This window comes from Diorhabda carinulata, chromosome 6 (genome assembly GCF_026250575.1).
Source record: "Diorhabda carinulata isolate Delta chromosome 6, icDioCari1.1, whole genome shotgun sequence".
Lineage (NCBI taxonomy): Eukaryota > Metazoa > Arthropoda > Insecta > Coleoptera > Chrysomelidae > Diorhabda > Diorhabda carinulata.
The window spans coordinates 10,566,896-10,585,680 of record NC_079465.1 but is presented as its reverse complement, the minus strand read 5'-3'; the positions used below and the strand labels follow the sequence as shown (position 1 = coordinate 10,585,680).

Here is an 18,785-nt window from a genome sequence, read left to right as displayed (position 1 = left end):
TGTCAAAATTATGATCATTAAGAAATATATCATTAAGGAATATTTTAGGTAAATAAAAATTTAATATTTGATATGTACCACACTAGTGCTCAATTTATATCTCAGAAAAAGTCGAGGATCATAGAAATCTAGATTTCAGTTTGAACTACTTAGAGCTGTGACAATTGGAATCATCTATCAACCTTCATCAACTTCATCTCCTCTTCCAATGAGCATTGCTATCATAGCTAATCACTAGCCCCATTTTCATGATTCATGATTATTCTTTTCCCTGAATGGTCGAATCCATTGTCCCTATCGTTGAGATATCTTAAAAGAACTGCATCATATGCAACGCACATAATAAATTACCTCTAATCTGATTTAAAATAGGAAAACTATCATAAAAATCTTGTATAGCGGGGTCTCGTATTTAAAGTTATAGTTGCTATAAACTATCATTCAACTTTCTCCATTTGTACGATTCTCTTTATCTTTTCTACCCTTCGCCATCGATGGTTCATTTAATTTCCTATTGGAAATCATTACTATTTATTACCACAAACATGACATTAGTTAAAAATAGACAAGGGTTCAATTTATTGTCTAACAGAATTTAGCGGAAAAAAAGTTTTATCTACTTGTTCTTTTGTAACTTCATGTATCAATCTTTCTGAAATTCAACACTTTTGCGTGGAAATTTTTTCACTATTATGAGGATTTTGAATATCGTTAGTTCTATGGAACTTTTCATAGTTGCGTAGCCATATTGTCAAAGGCTAATTCACACGAAACTGCAAAATAATCTATCTAGCTTCCTCAAAACATAGATAATGGAGAGAATTTTTAAATAGAAGCTCTTTTTGATGAATGTTAAATTGATGGTGAAACTAGATATCTAGATGAAACTAAATTGTCAATTAATAATTCCAATAATACTTTCAATTAATAATTTTCAAAAATTAAATAGTTTGCTAATAGAAAAATTTGCCTAAACATTTTTATGAATAATTCAAATATATTAATGATGGATACAGGACCAAAGTCTAGTAAAGACCAAAGTTTTATTTTTATATTAGTTAAATTATAATTACTTCCAAACAAGATGATTTATACATTGTCCAATGGTATGTCTATATTTACGTAAATTATTTTGATAGTATCAGTATTCAGTTATAAATCAAGAGTAAAGTTATACATAGAAAAAAGTAATTTTGTTAATATTTCGATTTCTATCGAATCATATAATTGAGGACATCTGGATAAGTCAAATGAGTCAAGAAGTATACAGAATGCACCGTTACTCCGAAATAACCTACCAAGAGTTGTCTTCTGTATATGATTTAAATTTTTCGTAATCAAATATGGCATGATTATAACTTCATTTATTCAGTTATTTGTTAGGATAAGTTAGTTACGTTAGACATACGTAGGAGATGGAGTTCCAGAGGCTTTCTACGATACGTGTGTGTTAGACGCTGTTATGATTGGACGCATCTGTCACTGTCACTCGACTATTGTTTCGCTTCCAGTGTTGCAGAGTTCCAGGCTGAGGTTCTAGTTTGCCAGAAGTGTCTTCATGTTGTTCAGAGTTTTCCGCGCTTGCTCAATTCTTGTTCTGATTTCGAGTTTTGGGTCGTATTGCTGGTTTACTAGCGTGCCCAGGTATATTAGACATGACACTTGTTCAATGATCTCTCCATGGAGTCTTACGGTGGCGTTTCTTTGAATTTTTGAATATACCAATAGTTTGGTCTTGGACATATTCATATAAAGGCCGAATTCCTCACTGTATTCTACAATAAGGTTCATAAGAGATTGAAGTTCTGGTAGGCTACTGGCCACTACCACGGTATCATCTGCCTTTCGAAGATTGTTTATAATGTACTGCCTCAGAGTAGAGGTTAAACAGTAGGGGTGACAATAGACATCCTTGTCGTACGACTCTTCTTAATACTATCTCTGTTTGGTACCAGTAAAGTCCGGTTATCTTTAGATCTTGTGCGTCGATCCCGGTTGCTTTTAGGATGCTGATCATTTTTTGATGTGACACACAGTCAAAAGCTCTCTGGTATGCTGTTCACTTTTTAGCCACGTTTTCATTTCATTAGGTAAGTTTAGGTTTCAGGCTTCCTCCAATATTCAGCCAACATTGGAAGGTGAATGTTGGCGCAAAAGTTGGTTGCATCATATAATTGCAGCACTGCATCCAGTCTTCATTCCAACTTTTAGCCGTACGATGAAATGCGAATGTTAGCGCAAACGTTGGACGCATCGTGTACTACCGGCTTTAGTTTGTTGTTGAGTATTCGATTGTTTGAGCTCAGTAGTATTCAAATCTTACATACAAACATACATAATCAAACTTGGAGCACGCCAGACTAACACTCAAGCACTATAGTCTTCGAATTTTTGGGTGTTGGACTGTTTCAGGGTTTGATTGATGGATAAGTTAATCGTTTGTTCATTTGAGTGTTTGAGTTTTTGGAGATTAAGAGTCTTAATGTGTTTAACTGTGTGTATGGTCTTTAATAGGTGTAGCGCACGTTATTATGTTCCCGATAATACGTTCGTGAGTGTGAGCGCCCGCTAAGTATGGATGTTTTTTGTTGAGTGTTTGGTTTGTGTACACAAGTGTGCTGCCGAACTGTCCGATTGTGTATGCTTCCAAAGGCTTTATTCTCTTGACTGTTCAATCATTGTAGTATTTGATTAGGTTTGGGTGGTAGAAGGAAGGCTTGTATAGAGCCTTGCTTAACGTTGATTAGTGGTTGTTGAGATTCATGCTTAGTAGGATCTATTTCAGATTCGGGGGTGAGAAATATGTAGGCAGATCTTCACATGCAAGTGTGTAAATGTTGGTTTGAAAATTCCTCCCCCCTCTCAGCTCAGCAGAGAGATTGATTATCTCTGATAGTAGAGAGAATGCTGAGAATATGCTGGCTTACCTCAAATTTTTTCAAAAATTTTACTTCTAACTTCCTAAACACACGCTTTGCTAACAAAGGGCAAGGTTTTTGTCTTTAAGATTTCGCAATTCCGAGCAAAATTTTTCTTACGTTTACTTAAGATCTCATCACTATAAATTATATACAACTTTTCATAAGCCTGCTTTGCACTGGCCATTTTCTGTCTGTTGACTTAACAAAAGCCTACAATGAGGTTCTTCGTAGTAAACTCTGGCAAGTACTTGGAAAGAACGTAACTCTTACTAGAGCAGTACAGGAACTCCATTATATTATATTATAAAACAATCAGTTTTACTTTAGCAGCAGCATAACAAAGGGTTTGAGAGAAGGCTACAGCTTAGAGACTTGAAGAATATCGTGCCACGGAATGAATACCCGACTGAGTGATCATATAAATTCTATACATACTACATTGCGCAGATTATTAAGTACAAATGTTTCAAAACAAAGATGATTTGAACTTCATGACTCATTGACTAATATCAGAATATGAGATGTGGGGGTTAATGGTTAATATACAAACAACTGAGTATATCTGTGTCGGACCAGAAACAGGAGATTCACAACTTGAAGATAGAAGACAAATACCGGCCACTGAAGATTACATGTACTCGGGAACAAAAATCACAAGTAGCGACAGAATGGAACCAGAAATAGAAGACCGAATAATGAAAGGAACAAAATGATTGCAGCTCTGAACTCCGTATTATGGTCCAGTGAAATCACTATAAAAAAACATCAAATATTTAACAAAATTTCAAGAGCGTTGTTTGATATGGATGTGAAACGTGGCAGCTGACGTCAAGAATAGAACAAAAACTATTATCATTAGAAGTGGATTTTTGGCGGTGAGGAGTAGAAATTTCATAACTCCAACAAATTGTGTATCACAATACGAGAAATGATGAATGTTAAAAAAACCATACTCAGCTGGTATTGCCATGTGCAGAGGATGAATCGATGAACGTAGAAAACAAGGAAGATCAATAATGACTGAATAAATTGAATGACAAATGTGAGCAATACAACGTCGACGAGAGATCTCAGATAAGGGCACTAGGAGGACTGAGAGAAAGGGAAGTAATTAGGCACCGCAAGGCGTAGGACGCTATAGAGCAGGTGAATATTTATAATATTGTTTCTAAATCATCTTGATTTTAGGTGTCTTCTGTTATAAAATTAGTTTTTTTTTAATTTTTGAAAGAGATAAAAATTTGATGTTTCGACTACTTCTTGAACTCTTATTCGCATTCTGATTAGAAGCATTACCAAAAGATTTATAATTGGAACTGATAAAAAATAATGAAAAAATGTTGTTTACTAACCGCATTACATAAAATAGACAAAATGAAAAACATGAATTTGATTTCAAAAATACCAAAATATCAAAGTTTTCAAAAGTCAAGGAAATGGTCTTCATAAAACAAAATAAATTATCAGTTAATGATGAAGAAGACATAAGAAAATTGAGTGAAATATATTCTAGTTTGATCAATCAAATTTTTATATATCGTTCAGTATCTAAGGTAGGTAAACTGATATCTAATTTTACCCCTCTCTATCAAATTATGACTTTTTAACATTAAAAAAAATACTTTCAACAAAAATTTTATTTCATATTTTATTTTATCGAATTAATATTTTTTTTTCAAATTTTTCGAATCGTATTTTTCAATTACTTTTAATCAATTTTAATAATTATAAGTCTTTTCATAATGCTTTTAGTCAGAATATATAATACCTTTTAACACTCGGTGCCCATCTACCTTATTTACCAGATCTTCCACTTAGCAACTTTTTCTTCTCAAACTCAAAATTTTATTTGCAGAAAAGAACTTTATTGCATAAGTTGACGCCTATTTTGAGGAGAAAGACGGCCACTATTAGTTGAACAGGTTTAAGCATTGTTGAAAAAGTTTATAGACTTAAAATTAAAAATAATCGTGGAAAAAATTACTTGTTTCTCTTTCTTAGGTTGGAAGCTTTTCTGGCAATCCTCAGGTTGCATCCGAATTTAGGAGTAAAGGAACTACTAAAGAAGAGGAATTCGGAATTGACATGGAAGAAAAGAACAGTGCTAGTTTTCTGGAAAATAACTATTTGTAACAAAAGTGGTATGCCAATTTGTAGTGAAAATCTGCTCCTCAATCAATATATTTTAGTGTGTGAAATTCCAATTAGTCAAAAAGTACGTAAAACGTTATAAAATATTTGAATAGTCTAAAAACACTAAATAGAAATTAAATAGAGTAAGAATAGATTAAAAAGTTATCAACATAAAAAATTATAAAACAGTATTTAATAAGCATGAAACAGTAGAAAACATGTATTCAATTATAAAAATACAATTGTTTGAACAGAACAAAATACCGAGAAACGAGAATTTTTAGAAATAGTTTATTCACCTAAAAATTAGTATTATTTCAATGATAAACAGAATAAAAACATTTCAAACAGGATTTTACATTCTACATCACAAATTTCATATTTGTGATATACTATTTAATTATTTCACTGCCACATCTACGCAGATTATAATTTCAAAATAAGGACAAATTGATTTTGATTACACAATTACATTTAAGTAAAATAAGTCAAACATCGAAAGCGGATATTGCAGAGACGATGTGAAAAAGGACAAAATATTTATAATTACTGCCTCTTCCCCAGTGTTTTTTATTTTCTAAACTACGACAAACGATAATGGAAAAATAAATGGTTCTGAAAATGAAATGTACGTAATAAGTTACAAAAGTCAATGTCAATAAGTTAATATGATTGTAACTAAATAATAATTAATATTTAAGTATACGGTAACGTTAGAGTGATTCTAAGCACTACTCGAAAATTGAATGCAACTCAGGGAAAGTGCTAGCGTCTTCATAATTGGTTGAGTCAAACCCATAAACATTTTGATTGGCTGTTACGAATTCAAATACCTGAACACGATTTTGGTATAAGAATAGGTACTTTGCTTTCACCGCATGTTGTGGTGAATTGTACCTCACTCACATACAGTGGATAAAAATTTGGAAGTGCTATAGTGCATTACGTGATTGGATTTATCTATTAGTTTCCGTTTTACATTTTTTATTTGGTGAGTGAAATCTTTTTAATATAAAGGTAATTGATATGAAATAGAAATTAATATAATTAAAAATAATTTCTATTATAAAAATATATGGCTAATCTATATTAAAACACCACTTTTAATTAAAAAAAATTCATATTTAGACATAATTTTGTTTGTAGATTTTGGTTTTAATTATTCTTGAGGGAAAAACCTGGACGGAACTTTCCATTTTAATATAGAATATAATAGAAATTGTTTTTAGGGTAGAATGACTATATAATAGTACATTTTCTTTCTTTAATAACATAATTAATATAAATAGCCCAATGTGTTAATTACTTATTTATTTATCATTAATTTCGCATATATTCCAGTTTGGTAAGAATATCAAACTTTCCTTAATTTTCGTTCCAAAATTCAACCACCTTCTTTACTACTAGACAATTTTATTTCACTGTCCAAGCTTTATCCACATCTATACAGTTTTGTAGAAGTGATTTATCAGCAAAAAATTCACAAGTTTTTTGTGAAAGGTTTCAAATAATCATACATAATTTCAATAATGATGACTATGCCTATGGCTCATTTGGAAGGACACATTCACGTTTTCCAACGTTTATTTATCTAGGAGCAGAATTAACTAGAAGAAATATTAAGAAAAGTACTGAAAAAAATCTATAAAGGAGCTAAAAAATATAATTAATTAATAATAAAACAACTGTGAAGAAGAGTATCCTTTAAAAAGGGTGTTCACGAAAAATTTTTGAAAAAATAAATTGGAAGAATATGGCGAATACCAAGCAATGAAGATCCAACCAACTCTATACCATAACAAACATAGGTAAATTAGGATAGACATAAAATGATAACGTATGCAATATGGACAAAATTTTAGTTTTTCGAAAATCTGTCATACCCATGTCCCAGCCAATCTATTCTTCTAGATCTTACCATTTTGCTCAGTCAGTCTAAATCATTTTTTCAACCAGCATTCTCTCACTTCCCCTGTTTAATATCCTTCTGACTCTTTTCTTTCAAATATAAAATTTATTTTCCTATATTTGATTGAGTATCCACGTTTCATCTGCGTAGCTTATTATTGTTCTTATTCTTCCATTTTATTCAATATTCCTAGCTGCCTACTTCTTTCCTTCAAACTTGCTTCCATATTCTGTGTCTTGTTGAGGGTTTCCCACAAAACCGCATTAAGATATTCAGATTTTGTGACTTGGTCTAATTTTTTATACTTATCTTTTGAGCTCTACCGGAAAAATGCTGTTTTATTTTCTATTGCTGCTTCATAATTTTAGTTTTCCCTTCTTTGACTGGAAGAATCACTGATATTATACTGCTTCTTTGAAATAATGAATAATGTTCAATTCTAGTATGCAGCTAATTAGTAATTAAAGTTGATATTGTTCTCCGATCTCGATATATTTTTGAAAAGTGTAAATCTTAAACATTTAATACTATAAAGAATTTTTGGAACTAAGTTGAATGTTTTTGTTATTAGACCATGAGAAAACATGTTAATGAAAAAATTGTTGCTGGTATAATATTATCTCAAGAGAAAAAACAGTCATTGATAATGACCAGATGATTGAAAACATTCTCAATCTTTCCTATATCCGATCCTTATTTGTTGTCAAGCATGATGCGTTCTTTTCAGTTGCGTCCTCTAAGGTCATCTACGGCAGATTCAACGCCATTCAATTAAAATTGTTTCGGGCAACTGCTTTTTTTGCACCCATATTTTCAATGAGATTCAGTTCACAATGATTCGAAGAGAATCTCTCTTACCTTCTAACGTTGCCATTTTCACTTCAACAAACATTTTAAATCTGTCTTTATAAAAATTCGCAATTGAATGAAATTCTGGTTTTAGTGTATCATTAGGAAAATATGTTTTCTTCATATGAAAATACGAATTTTCCCAATTATTGATCTAGGCTAGAGGATCTTACTTTGGAATGTATCAATAAACAATGAAGATTTCAAGACAAACCGCAAGTATGTAACTATCAAGACTATTTGAAAAAGATATCTTGACAGGCGGAAACACTTAGAAGTTATAGAATATTACATCGAAATCATTGTGGTGAGGTTCAGATATCATAGACACATCTAGGAGGAAAAAAACAATTAATTTAATACATTTAACAAGAGATTATGAGGCAAATAATATCTAATTTTGATTCTATTGAATAAATTCAGATTCTCAACAAATTACTTTTTTACAATCAAAGACAACGACGTCATTCCAAACAATCGCACAAAATTAACGTCACTCAGAAAGCATAACAGGAAATCACTATCAATAGAAAGAGAGGAAATAATTATTTGGCGTCCAAACTACCTCCGAGAAATGGCAAAATTTCAAGAAGCTAGAACATTTGTTATTTATGCGATACTAGAAATAATAACCAAGGCTATTTTTATAATTGATATACAACTTGACATCTTACTATCACGCTTCTCTTAGTCTACATCAAGCATATCATTATTTCTATTATTATCCAGTCAATAATTTAGCATATTTTGGAAGGTTTCAAAAGGTTCTCCTATCCCAAAAATCATATTAATGGTTATAATATACATTATAATTGCTTTTGTTTCTACTTCCATCGTACCAATTAAGTTGATTATTATAGAGAAAGCAATTAAACAACAAATTGGAGGACATTTGATTCGATATGATATTTTGTTCACTAGCCAATAAAGTATTAGATCGAGTTGTAAATGAGATTTTCAATGGTATAAATAAGGGATGGGTAATAATAGCATTGTTGCTGTCGAAATATTCAAGGGCTTCTGATAAATAAACAGTTGTGAGGTATTTTCCTTTCATTGTATTATTTAGTTCTCTTGTTAATGAAAAATTATTTCACTGACCGTTTCCAATTTCTAGCGACTGACGTGGAATTATTGACTATGGAAAACATATTCTGTGAGGTATCGCAAGGTTGTGTTTGAGGATTGAACCTAATAAATATCCGAATAAAAAATAATAGTCTTAAATAATATTTTCCAGTATTTTTCTAGCAGATTGGCTGTTCTTGCGTTTACGATTGTAGCATCGGATGTAAAAATGCTTCTCTAGAAACCTAGGTTGCAAAATATTTTTTATTCAATTATAATTACCAAATCTGTTTTCCAAAATTTTCTTCAATCACCAAATAAATATTAGTTTCAAAGTTAAACATATACTATTCTGAAATGTTATGCTACAGAATGAGGTTACTCAATTTTGTCTCCTCAATACATTTAAAAATTTATTTCATATTCTCTCCACATAGATAATGGAAATATGTGGAATTCACATTTACTGTTTCTGTCTGTATTTTTCCAAACGACAAGAACAACTATTACGAGGGCTGCTATTTGAGTTTTTAGATATGGCATAACTGATGTGAATATGACAAATTCGACACTGTCAACATGAAGTTTGACATTTTCAATGGTTAACGAAATTAGAACATGTTGTTATACGAGTGTTGTTTGAAGATTGTTAAAAAATTCATCTTAGTTAAAAAATGGAATTAAATCGCAAACATTTTCATGCAATGCAATGATTATATAACTGTCGACGTAGATTGAACCAACAGCAGTGTGCCGATGAACTCGTTTCGACTTTTGGTGATGAAGTACCACCTCGAGCAGCCAACCACTGGTTTTTCGAATTTATTGGTCGCAATTCGCTACCTGATGAATTTCGTGCAAAGTCGCCCAAAATCAGCTGTTGTGTCAAAAAACATTGATGTTGTTCGTAAACTGATATTGTAAGGTTATCCTGTGACATACTGTTAGATTGAGATATACTGAGGCATATAGTTCCACTTGCATATATTCAATATTTCATGAACATTTGGCTGTTGAAAATATTTATTCACGTTGAATACCGCATAATTTGACAATCGTTCAAATAGAAAAATTGCTGGAAAAATTCCATCACGGCGCCTCAAAAGACGTCTATAAGATTATGACAGGTGACGAATCATGGATCTTTATGCATATGAATCCGAAACTAAACAGCAATCGACTGTATGGGTCTTCCCAGACGAACCAAATCCATTCAAAGTTGCTGGCCAATGAAGCGCTTTGAAGCACATAGTGGCTTGTTTTTTCAGAATAACTGAATATGTTGCCACCGTTCGATTAGGGCAACGTAGATTGCTCACTTTTGATTGTGTACTAACAAATGTTTACCAGAATTATTAGAAAAAATGACGGAAACCAATCGCAGAAGACGAATCATTCTCCACTACCACACTCACACATCAGTTCAAACAAAATATTTTTGATTAGTCAAAACTTCGAATTGATGGATTATCCGCCGTACAGTTCTTATTTGGCACTCATTGATTTCTTCTTATTCCCACAGATCAAAAATAATTTACGAGGTCAACGTTTTTGTACACTTGAAAAGACGGTTAATGTGTTCAAAACAGTTGTGTTGGAGGTACCTCAATCGGAATGAAAAAATGCTTCGAAAAGTGTATAAATGAAAACCAACCATATTCAATTATAAATATTAGTTTTTATTTGTTTATCTCAAAACTTTGCATTCAATTATCACGTGTTTAATTATATTAAGAGCATGTTTTGAGGATAATTTGACCACATCGAGCGCTATGATCGATTCAGTTGTTCCCACTATGTACTTGGTTCCCTGCCATCCGCACTATTTCCAAAAATTGTGAAGCTATCATGTATACGGATGATACAAAATTAAGGTTAATTTTTTAGACAACAAAGGACATAATCAATTAGGAGTTATCGGAAAATATCAAATAGTCGGTCCCATATCTTTTAATTTTATATAGCCGCAATTTTGAGACACTTAACATAACATGCTTATAGTCGTTAATCTCTTTCATTTCTGTCTGCAGAGATAGCTAGAAACGTAAGTATCGAGTTAATTCAATGCTTAATTTCAAAATATATGAAACGGGAATATGTATATTGGAAGTCTGTATTCCCTTTGACATACACTGACCATAAGACATTGCATTAAACAGTGGAAAACTTGAAATGTAGCAGATAAAGTTTCAAGCGAGGAGTCACAATGTGAAGTTAAAAATTGCGCCACGTATGAAATAACGCTATAAATCACGATAATAAGAAAGAAAAGCGCTCACGAGAATGATATTTTCTAGTGAATGCAATCTATTCAAGTTGAGACCTATAATAGCTACTCTGGCTTAAATGTTTTCATATAATTATAATGTAGCTGTTGAATTTCATTTTTATATTATTGGGATATATTTGGGATACGATTGTGGCTAATTATTTTCATTTGTAGCGTTTTACATATAATTCATCAAAACATTTCAGTAGTTGTTAGTTCAGTAGTTACATATTGCCAATTAATATCAACTGAACAAATTATTAAAATTGATTTCATATACTTTTTATGACACTTATATTAGCGTGATATGTATGTATCTTTATAATGGAATATTTCAACTTTCGATATTTTCAACACGTCAGAATTCAATGGATATTTTGTGCATTTGAAAAATTTGTTCCATTATTATTGAACTGAATTTAATTACCCAATTTATAGGAATAGATAACTTCGAAATTTTGCATATATATCAAAAACTAACGAATAAATACTCATTAAGTAGTTTTGTTTCCTGTTACGAAAAGGTTTTCAGGTTTGACGATTTCTTTCCAGAAACTCTGTCTGAGAATCTACTCTACCAATGACGCTGATCAATTAATAGCTTCCTCCTTTTTATTACTTACTTGTTTTTCTCCAAACTTACCAAATTAAAAACATGTTTATAGAAAATTGATATGTATCATTGTCCATTATTTTAAGTTCTATTTGTTTCATAATGAACGTAATTATACTGAATATTTTTCATATTTACGTTTAATGAGTCAACATTAGACCTCACACCTCATTTAATTTTCTGTCTAATTTGTTTATTGAATTATGAACACAATATTATAGTTGTTGACCTTGCGAAAAATATGAATATAATTATGAAACATATAAAAAAATATTTTGAGAAGACCCGACTCACATATTTTTTTGTGTGGTTCACAGCCCAATTCATGAAGTTTTCACTAAATATAAAATTAGTTCCTATAACATATGTTTCCGAACAAACGTTTTTCTGGTATCCATATTATAGTATTACAGAAATTTTCAACTTTTGTTAATACACGACTTATTTATAAGTGAAAATTTTAGTTACCCCCGGAGCTATATGTAAAAGATTGCTAAGAATGTCTCAAAATTATATATATTTACAGGACTCCAGGCTTTTTAAGGCGCATGACTTATAGATCTCCGTCAGTTTTCACAATTCGTCTCCACAGGTTGCGATACTCTACTTTTGCGCTCCAATTCGGTTCTACCTCTCTAATATTCTTCAAAAATACAACCAACCTAACCTAACCTAACCTAACCTAACCAACATTTTTTTTCTTTGGTCTCCTACTTCTTCTTCTAGCTCCTTCTTCAATGGCACTTTGTGCAAATATATTTCACGGCATCCTTTTAGTAAGCCTCAACCATCTTACTCTTTACACTTTTATGTATCTTGTTATTTATACAAATCTTCCAGTTACTGGTTAGCTCTTCTTCTCCATAGTTATTCACCTGTTTTTTTTCTCTCAAAAATGTCCCCCAACATGTTCATTTCTCATATAATCAGTTTGGTTACTTCAAACTCCGTTAAAACCTATGTTTTACTTCCGTACTTATTTATGTATGTGAATATTGGGGTATTATATACACTGCGTCCCAAAGGCTTTATTGTGTCTCTCTTTCTTGCTGCGATACTAAGGAACCTTCTGTTTACAGCTGATCTGTTAATCTCACTTCTTTCAAAAAGTCCAGAAAGTGGGATAACTGTACTTGCCATAGATCTTCGTCTTACATTTAATACGCTACCAGGTAATGCTCTGGAATTTCATATGATACATTTCATTTCATTAATGATACAATGGCTTTACTTCGTTTAGTTATTCTCTTATGTATTTCTGATCGCTCTTCATTTTTATTTGACAGTGCTGCTTTCAGTTATTCGAATTTACAATCTTTTTCTATCTTATATTTTTGTCTCTTTCCGCTCTAATCTCTATTTGTTCCCTTCTTCAAATCATATTTTGTCTTAACACTTTCTTTTTTCTTGGTTTATCCTTCCCTAATAGTTATAAATGAGCCCCGTTGTTTGTAACCAAATTAGAAACCACCAAGTTTGTCTGATACAAATCCATCAGTCGTTACTCTACTGTGTGATTTTTCGAATATCATCTTGACTAAATTTTTTGGTATTCCTAGCAGATTAAAGGCAGCATACATTTTATTTCTAGTGACTGTGTCATAAGCCTGCGCGAAATGTATAAACATAATATGAAGGTCTAGATTTCCGTCAAAGCTGATCGTCTTGAGGGTAAATATCTGATTCGTTGTTCCTGTTCCTGTTCCTCTCAGGCATTTGTTCTTCATTCTAAATTTTGTCTAATATTCTACATATTCTTTTCTGTCTATTTTCCCCGCAGTATTTGATAATTTCTGCTGGAATCCCATTCTCTCCTGCATTCTAATGGATTTTCAAATTTTTTGTTGGTTCTAGGATTTCCTTCTCACTTGGTTCCTCCACGAGAACCTCATTTTTTATTTCGTCTCCTATATCTTCTTCCTTTTCCAGACTTCTTCTTGTTCATTTAATACTTTCTCAAAGTATTGAGCCCATCTTTTATTTTTTTCATGAGGATCTATTGGCAGCGTTCCCTGTTATGAGATACTTGGTAAGTGTTCTCTATTGATTTTTTGTTTTCTGGGTGAAAATTTCTCAACTATTTGTTTCTGGAGTGTTCTTCAATATTTTGTAGTTTTGGTCATGCATATTCTCTTTTTATGCCTGAGTATCTTTTTAGTGTTCTTTATGATTTCTCAATATTTTCTCTTGGCTGCTGTGGAGTCAAAATTATTGGTGCCATTAGTTACGTATTACTTGTAAATTAGGCTTCTCTTTAATAGTGACATCCTGAACATATAATCAACTCGCAAACTCGCAGGAACTTTTAAAAAGTTAACATAGATAGCTTTCTCATTGGAGTTTACTTTTTTTTACTTTACTTTTTTACCCGCGACTACTCACTGGATATTTTGCTATCCAAAATAATGACATGAAGGGGTCAAACATGAAATTTTCGTAGTGTCGACTATACTTGTTTTTAAAAAAATGGAGGGCTGCACGTGCTCACATGTTTTATCACAATCTCGAGAAGCTTTTGATTTCTAATAATTTCGTTTTCTAATATCATTTGTAAGTTGTTTTTTTTTATTTGTTATATATTTCTAGTATATTTCTATATACAATATAATTACAGAAAAGAATATATAAACCCTTTTAGTTCCTTATGCTTCTCTCTCAGATAATAGTAGCAATGTGCTTAAAATTCATTTTTTACTGAATTTTAAAATGATCACGAATTGAAAACATTTCATATAACAATAATAGCGATCGTATATTTTCACATTCTGCTTAGTTCGACTAAGTAGGTCAACGAAAGTATTCTGTTTCTTAATTGAGATTCTTATGTAACGAACAGCCATATATATTCGTTCGTAGCAGAAACTAGTAGTGGCGAAATATAGCATTAAAAACATCAAAAATATTAATAACCAGGATGTGTAACCAAATTGCAGCGTGTATTAGTCATAATTCATATGTAATATAGAAAATATATTTTAATTACTTTGAATTAATACAATTTGATATTGGTTATAATCATAGGTTTTGAAGGAATGTTAATCCTCTATCTGGGAAATGTGTCCTGCATCATTTCCTAATGTATTTCTTTACGAAATACATATATATATATATATATATATATATATATATATATATATATCTTTGTTCAGATTTGATTGGTATAAGACTCAGGAAGGTATTATAGATTTATATTAGATATATATATATATATATATATATATATATATATATATATATATATATATATATATATATATATATAACTTTAAAGCAATTCCCAATTGAAACAAATCTATAATACCTTCCTGAGTCTTATACCAATCAAATCTGAACAAAGAAAATAATTTAATTATTCAGTACCTTTAGAAATCATCTAATACAAGTATAGAGGAGACCCTCATTGTAGATCAACCAACTAAAGTTGCTTTTACCAAATAGCACAATATTTACTTGGAACAGAAGTAAATATTTCATTGGCAGAACAGCTTGAAATTAGTAGGGTTTTCTTGAGAATATATTCCTCCTAAACGCAGAGCTCAAACACCACAGATAGAATATATGTGTATACGTCTAACACATAGTCATCTACTAACAACAAGCAGTGTTTTGCTTTTAATTTGAAGCTTAATTTTTAACATTTCCTAGTCCGATATATGAAAACTAAAATAATAGTTTTAATAAGCTATTACAAATTAGAAGTTTTGCTATGTAATCAGATTAATTTTATTTAAGTTATGCAGTGACAGAGATGGGATAAGGTAAGTTTTGCAACCAAATCAAGCGTTTGGATTTTTGAATCAATATCTTTGGGTTCTGGTGTTCTTGGTTCACAAAAGTCTTCTAACTCATCGAAAGTACCTTCAATAACACCTGATTGATTTATGCAAGACATCCTTATCAGATAAGTTCAATAAGCAATTCTGCAATAATGCCCATTAGAATAATCTGAGCAGAAAAATGTATACCTTTCCACTTTTTCTTTGGATTATAATGAAGCTTCCCACATATTGCAGCATTTCCATTATTGTGTTTGGTACATACGACTGGAAACGAATGAAATAATCCAAATGGGTTTAAAAACCTCTCTAATATTCGATTTCTAATACATCAGTAGACAATTATTTTCGAAGATAATAATAGTTATTTCAAAATATCTAAATACTTGTTGGGATCGGTAATCGTTGGATGCTTTTCTTAATATATTTTTGATTCTACAAAAACTTTGTCTAGAGGTAGAGACGAATGCCTGGTATCGCAAAAAAGTCAATAATGAATATGTTAGATGGTACATTTTGAGGTAAAAAATATGATAACGTGCCAATGGGTTTTGGTTCTGACCCCCACATCTATTAGGCCAAAGTCTTATTAGTGAATATGATGAAAGGTCTGTTTTATAAGAATGCTTGGATGTTTACAACACTTTGGCTTTGGCAGAAGTCTCAAAAATAGTACTTGGTTACTACGAGGTGTTCGTTCAAAATCAATTTATTAGTAATGTAAAATCCATTTTTCAGTCTGGAAAACGACTACTGGCTTATAACCTTACACGGTTGAAGCATCAAAAAATGGTTTCTCTTTCTCTTGTACATTGTTTTCTAAGGTCGCAAGCAAAATTTATATGATTCTTTCTTAGATATTATTTTCTTCATTGCTCTATACAACTTTTATTGCAGGATAACTTCCTACAAAATAATATTAGAACTCAAGCAGGTAGAAACAGAAATCTGCTATTTCACATAGGAGTTCTGAAAAAAAAGTTGATTGATGTTGATTTTTCACTAATAATCTCAAACTTTCTTTTAACAAATTCATCGTAAACACGTATTTAGATAAGCATCGACAAATTTGAATCCGCTCTGGTTTGTCTGTCTGGTAATATAGCCGCTTGGGTGATATTGTGTATGTCATAACTATATTGAAACATGAATATAAAGCTTCACTCAAAGTTGAGAAAAAGTGCCAAAGAGACATACAAAATATATCTATGGCCATATCCAGTAACTCTAATACAGTTTATATGAAAACCTCGCTCTAAAAACAGAATCAATTTCAATGGAAGAAACTAGTAGGTTTTGCTTTGCTGGTAAAGGCTGTACAATAATGATATGTGAATGTTACGTCTTCAAACTTGGAATATATGCGGTATAAATTGTGTACTGATACTCGATGAAGTTTGCCACTTATATTTTAAATTAGGATATCAATGAAATGATTAATTCTTCCCAATAATTTGAGTAAATTTTTGAAATAAATTGTTTTCAGTTGCCATGACATACTCGACTGCAATGTTTTCGTGGGATATAATTATTGTTTGGACACTAATTCATTGAACAAGTACACATTCGGCCATTATGTATCAAAATAAAGATTTAAAACTTAATATAATCCTTCTGCCAATATAAAAGTTGCCGCGTATAATAGTTAACAGATCTTGCACACCTTAATAACCCAAAAAGACAATTGTGAATGAAAGAATACCTTACAGGAAATTTTTTCTGCTGGTTTTGCTCGTGCTGCAGTTCACGTTCTATTCTAGTTCCATTTGAATTAACTCCCCCTCTACTTAATGTCTTCCTCGTTCGGTGCTCTGGTATATCATTGTGTAGCTAAAACAAATGTCATCTTTGGGTCTTTGACAATAAAAACAAATCCTGTTATTATGTAATCGGTTTTTTCTAATCGCTGCAAAGTCCATTCGTCATCTTTTTTATTTCTTATTGCTTTTATTTAAATAACAACTTAAAAATTTTGGTAAAATAGATATTATTTGTAAGCAAGTTTTTCATTATAATTATGTTTTTTTATATTTTATGATGACAATCAAGTACTTTAATTTCATTTCATTATTTGTATAAAATTGCGTCAGTCTCTTTGAGGTGTATATATTAAATAAAGAATAGCAAAAAATTATTAAATTATTGAGAATATTATAATGAGTATCCATTATCTCTACACGTGACAAAATTATCTTCATTATTATGTGAACTATTTGTAGATTTTTTCGTTTATGTAACACTCTCCATTTGCCCTGGAATCCCAATCTCCTTAGGAATCATGTAGATTTCAGATACCCATGTAAAATCGAGCTATTATTTTTCGGCTTAAAGGTGATGGCTATGTGGTATTCAACTACATGAAATTGCTAAAGATTATCAGCACCAACTTGCAGATGAAGGATAGATGAATTTTTGTATTTTTGTCAAACTAAATTATGTATTCAATGGTTTTCATATTTCTCGTCATTGATAGAATACTAAATATACTGGCACACGTAGAGTATTTTTCTCACCCTACCGATAATAATAAACGAGATCGTTAAGGATGAAGTCTGGTATCTAAAACAGATCTCCATCCGTTCACTTCTATTATATCCAGGTCTGCAACCACATATCTATCTGATGTGACTCATATTTGGTCTCTCCCTCTTCCCATAGATGTAAACTTTTGCATTAAAATGTGATAGGGTATTCTGTATTCCTCCGTCTTCTGCACGTGAACAAACCAACTTAACCTATATGACTTTAATTTCAATTTCACAATGTGTTCCCCAATTGATCATATCATTGATGATTATATGGTGTGCATAAATTTGTTTCGTTCATCCCAATGTGTCCATCTTTGTTATCACTTTTCTCTCAATTTTTCTTATTGTTTCTTCATCTATTTTGGATAAATTCAGCTTCTACCGTTATATGTTTCGATTATTTTCTTATTCAGAATGTGTCTTCTATTCTTAACATATTCTCCCTAACGTCATCAAAACATTTAAACCTTTTATCTCTTTTAAATAGTTTACCATACATATTCAGAAGAATTACAATATGTCTTCTTTTTACCATTGTTGATGATTTCCAGTTATATTCTTATAGTTTCTTATTCTGTGTATAATTCAACCAATAATATTGTTGTTGTTTGATATTTAATCAAAATAGGCAAAAGTATATATTTGTCTAGACCTTGCAGAATTGTTCCTCTTCGGTAAATATCCTTTATTGCTGTATGCAGTGCAATTAAAAAAGTGGT

General features: G+C 31.2%; 1 protein-coding gene across 2 annotated transcripts in view; it reads left to right on the top strand.

Annotated features, from left to right (window-relative positions):
* Positions 1-5,752: 5,752 nt before the first annotated feature.
* The window catches only part of LOC130895248 (alpha-tocopherol transfer protein-like), a 41,142-nt gene continuing 28,109 nt past the window's right edge, over positions 5,753-18,785 (top strand). The window contains exon 1 of one of the 2 annotated variants that reach the window (XM_057802459.1): positions 5,753-6,045. The gene's annotated coding sequence lies outside the window, so the exon portion shown is untranslated. Of the gene's footprint in view, positions 6,072-18,785 lie in introns of both variants that reach the window. The other variant, XM_057802460.1, reaches the window with a different exon arrangement.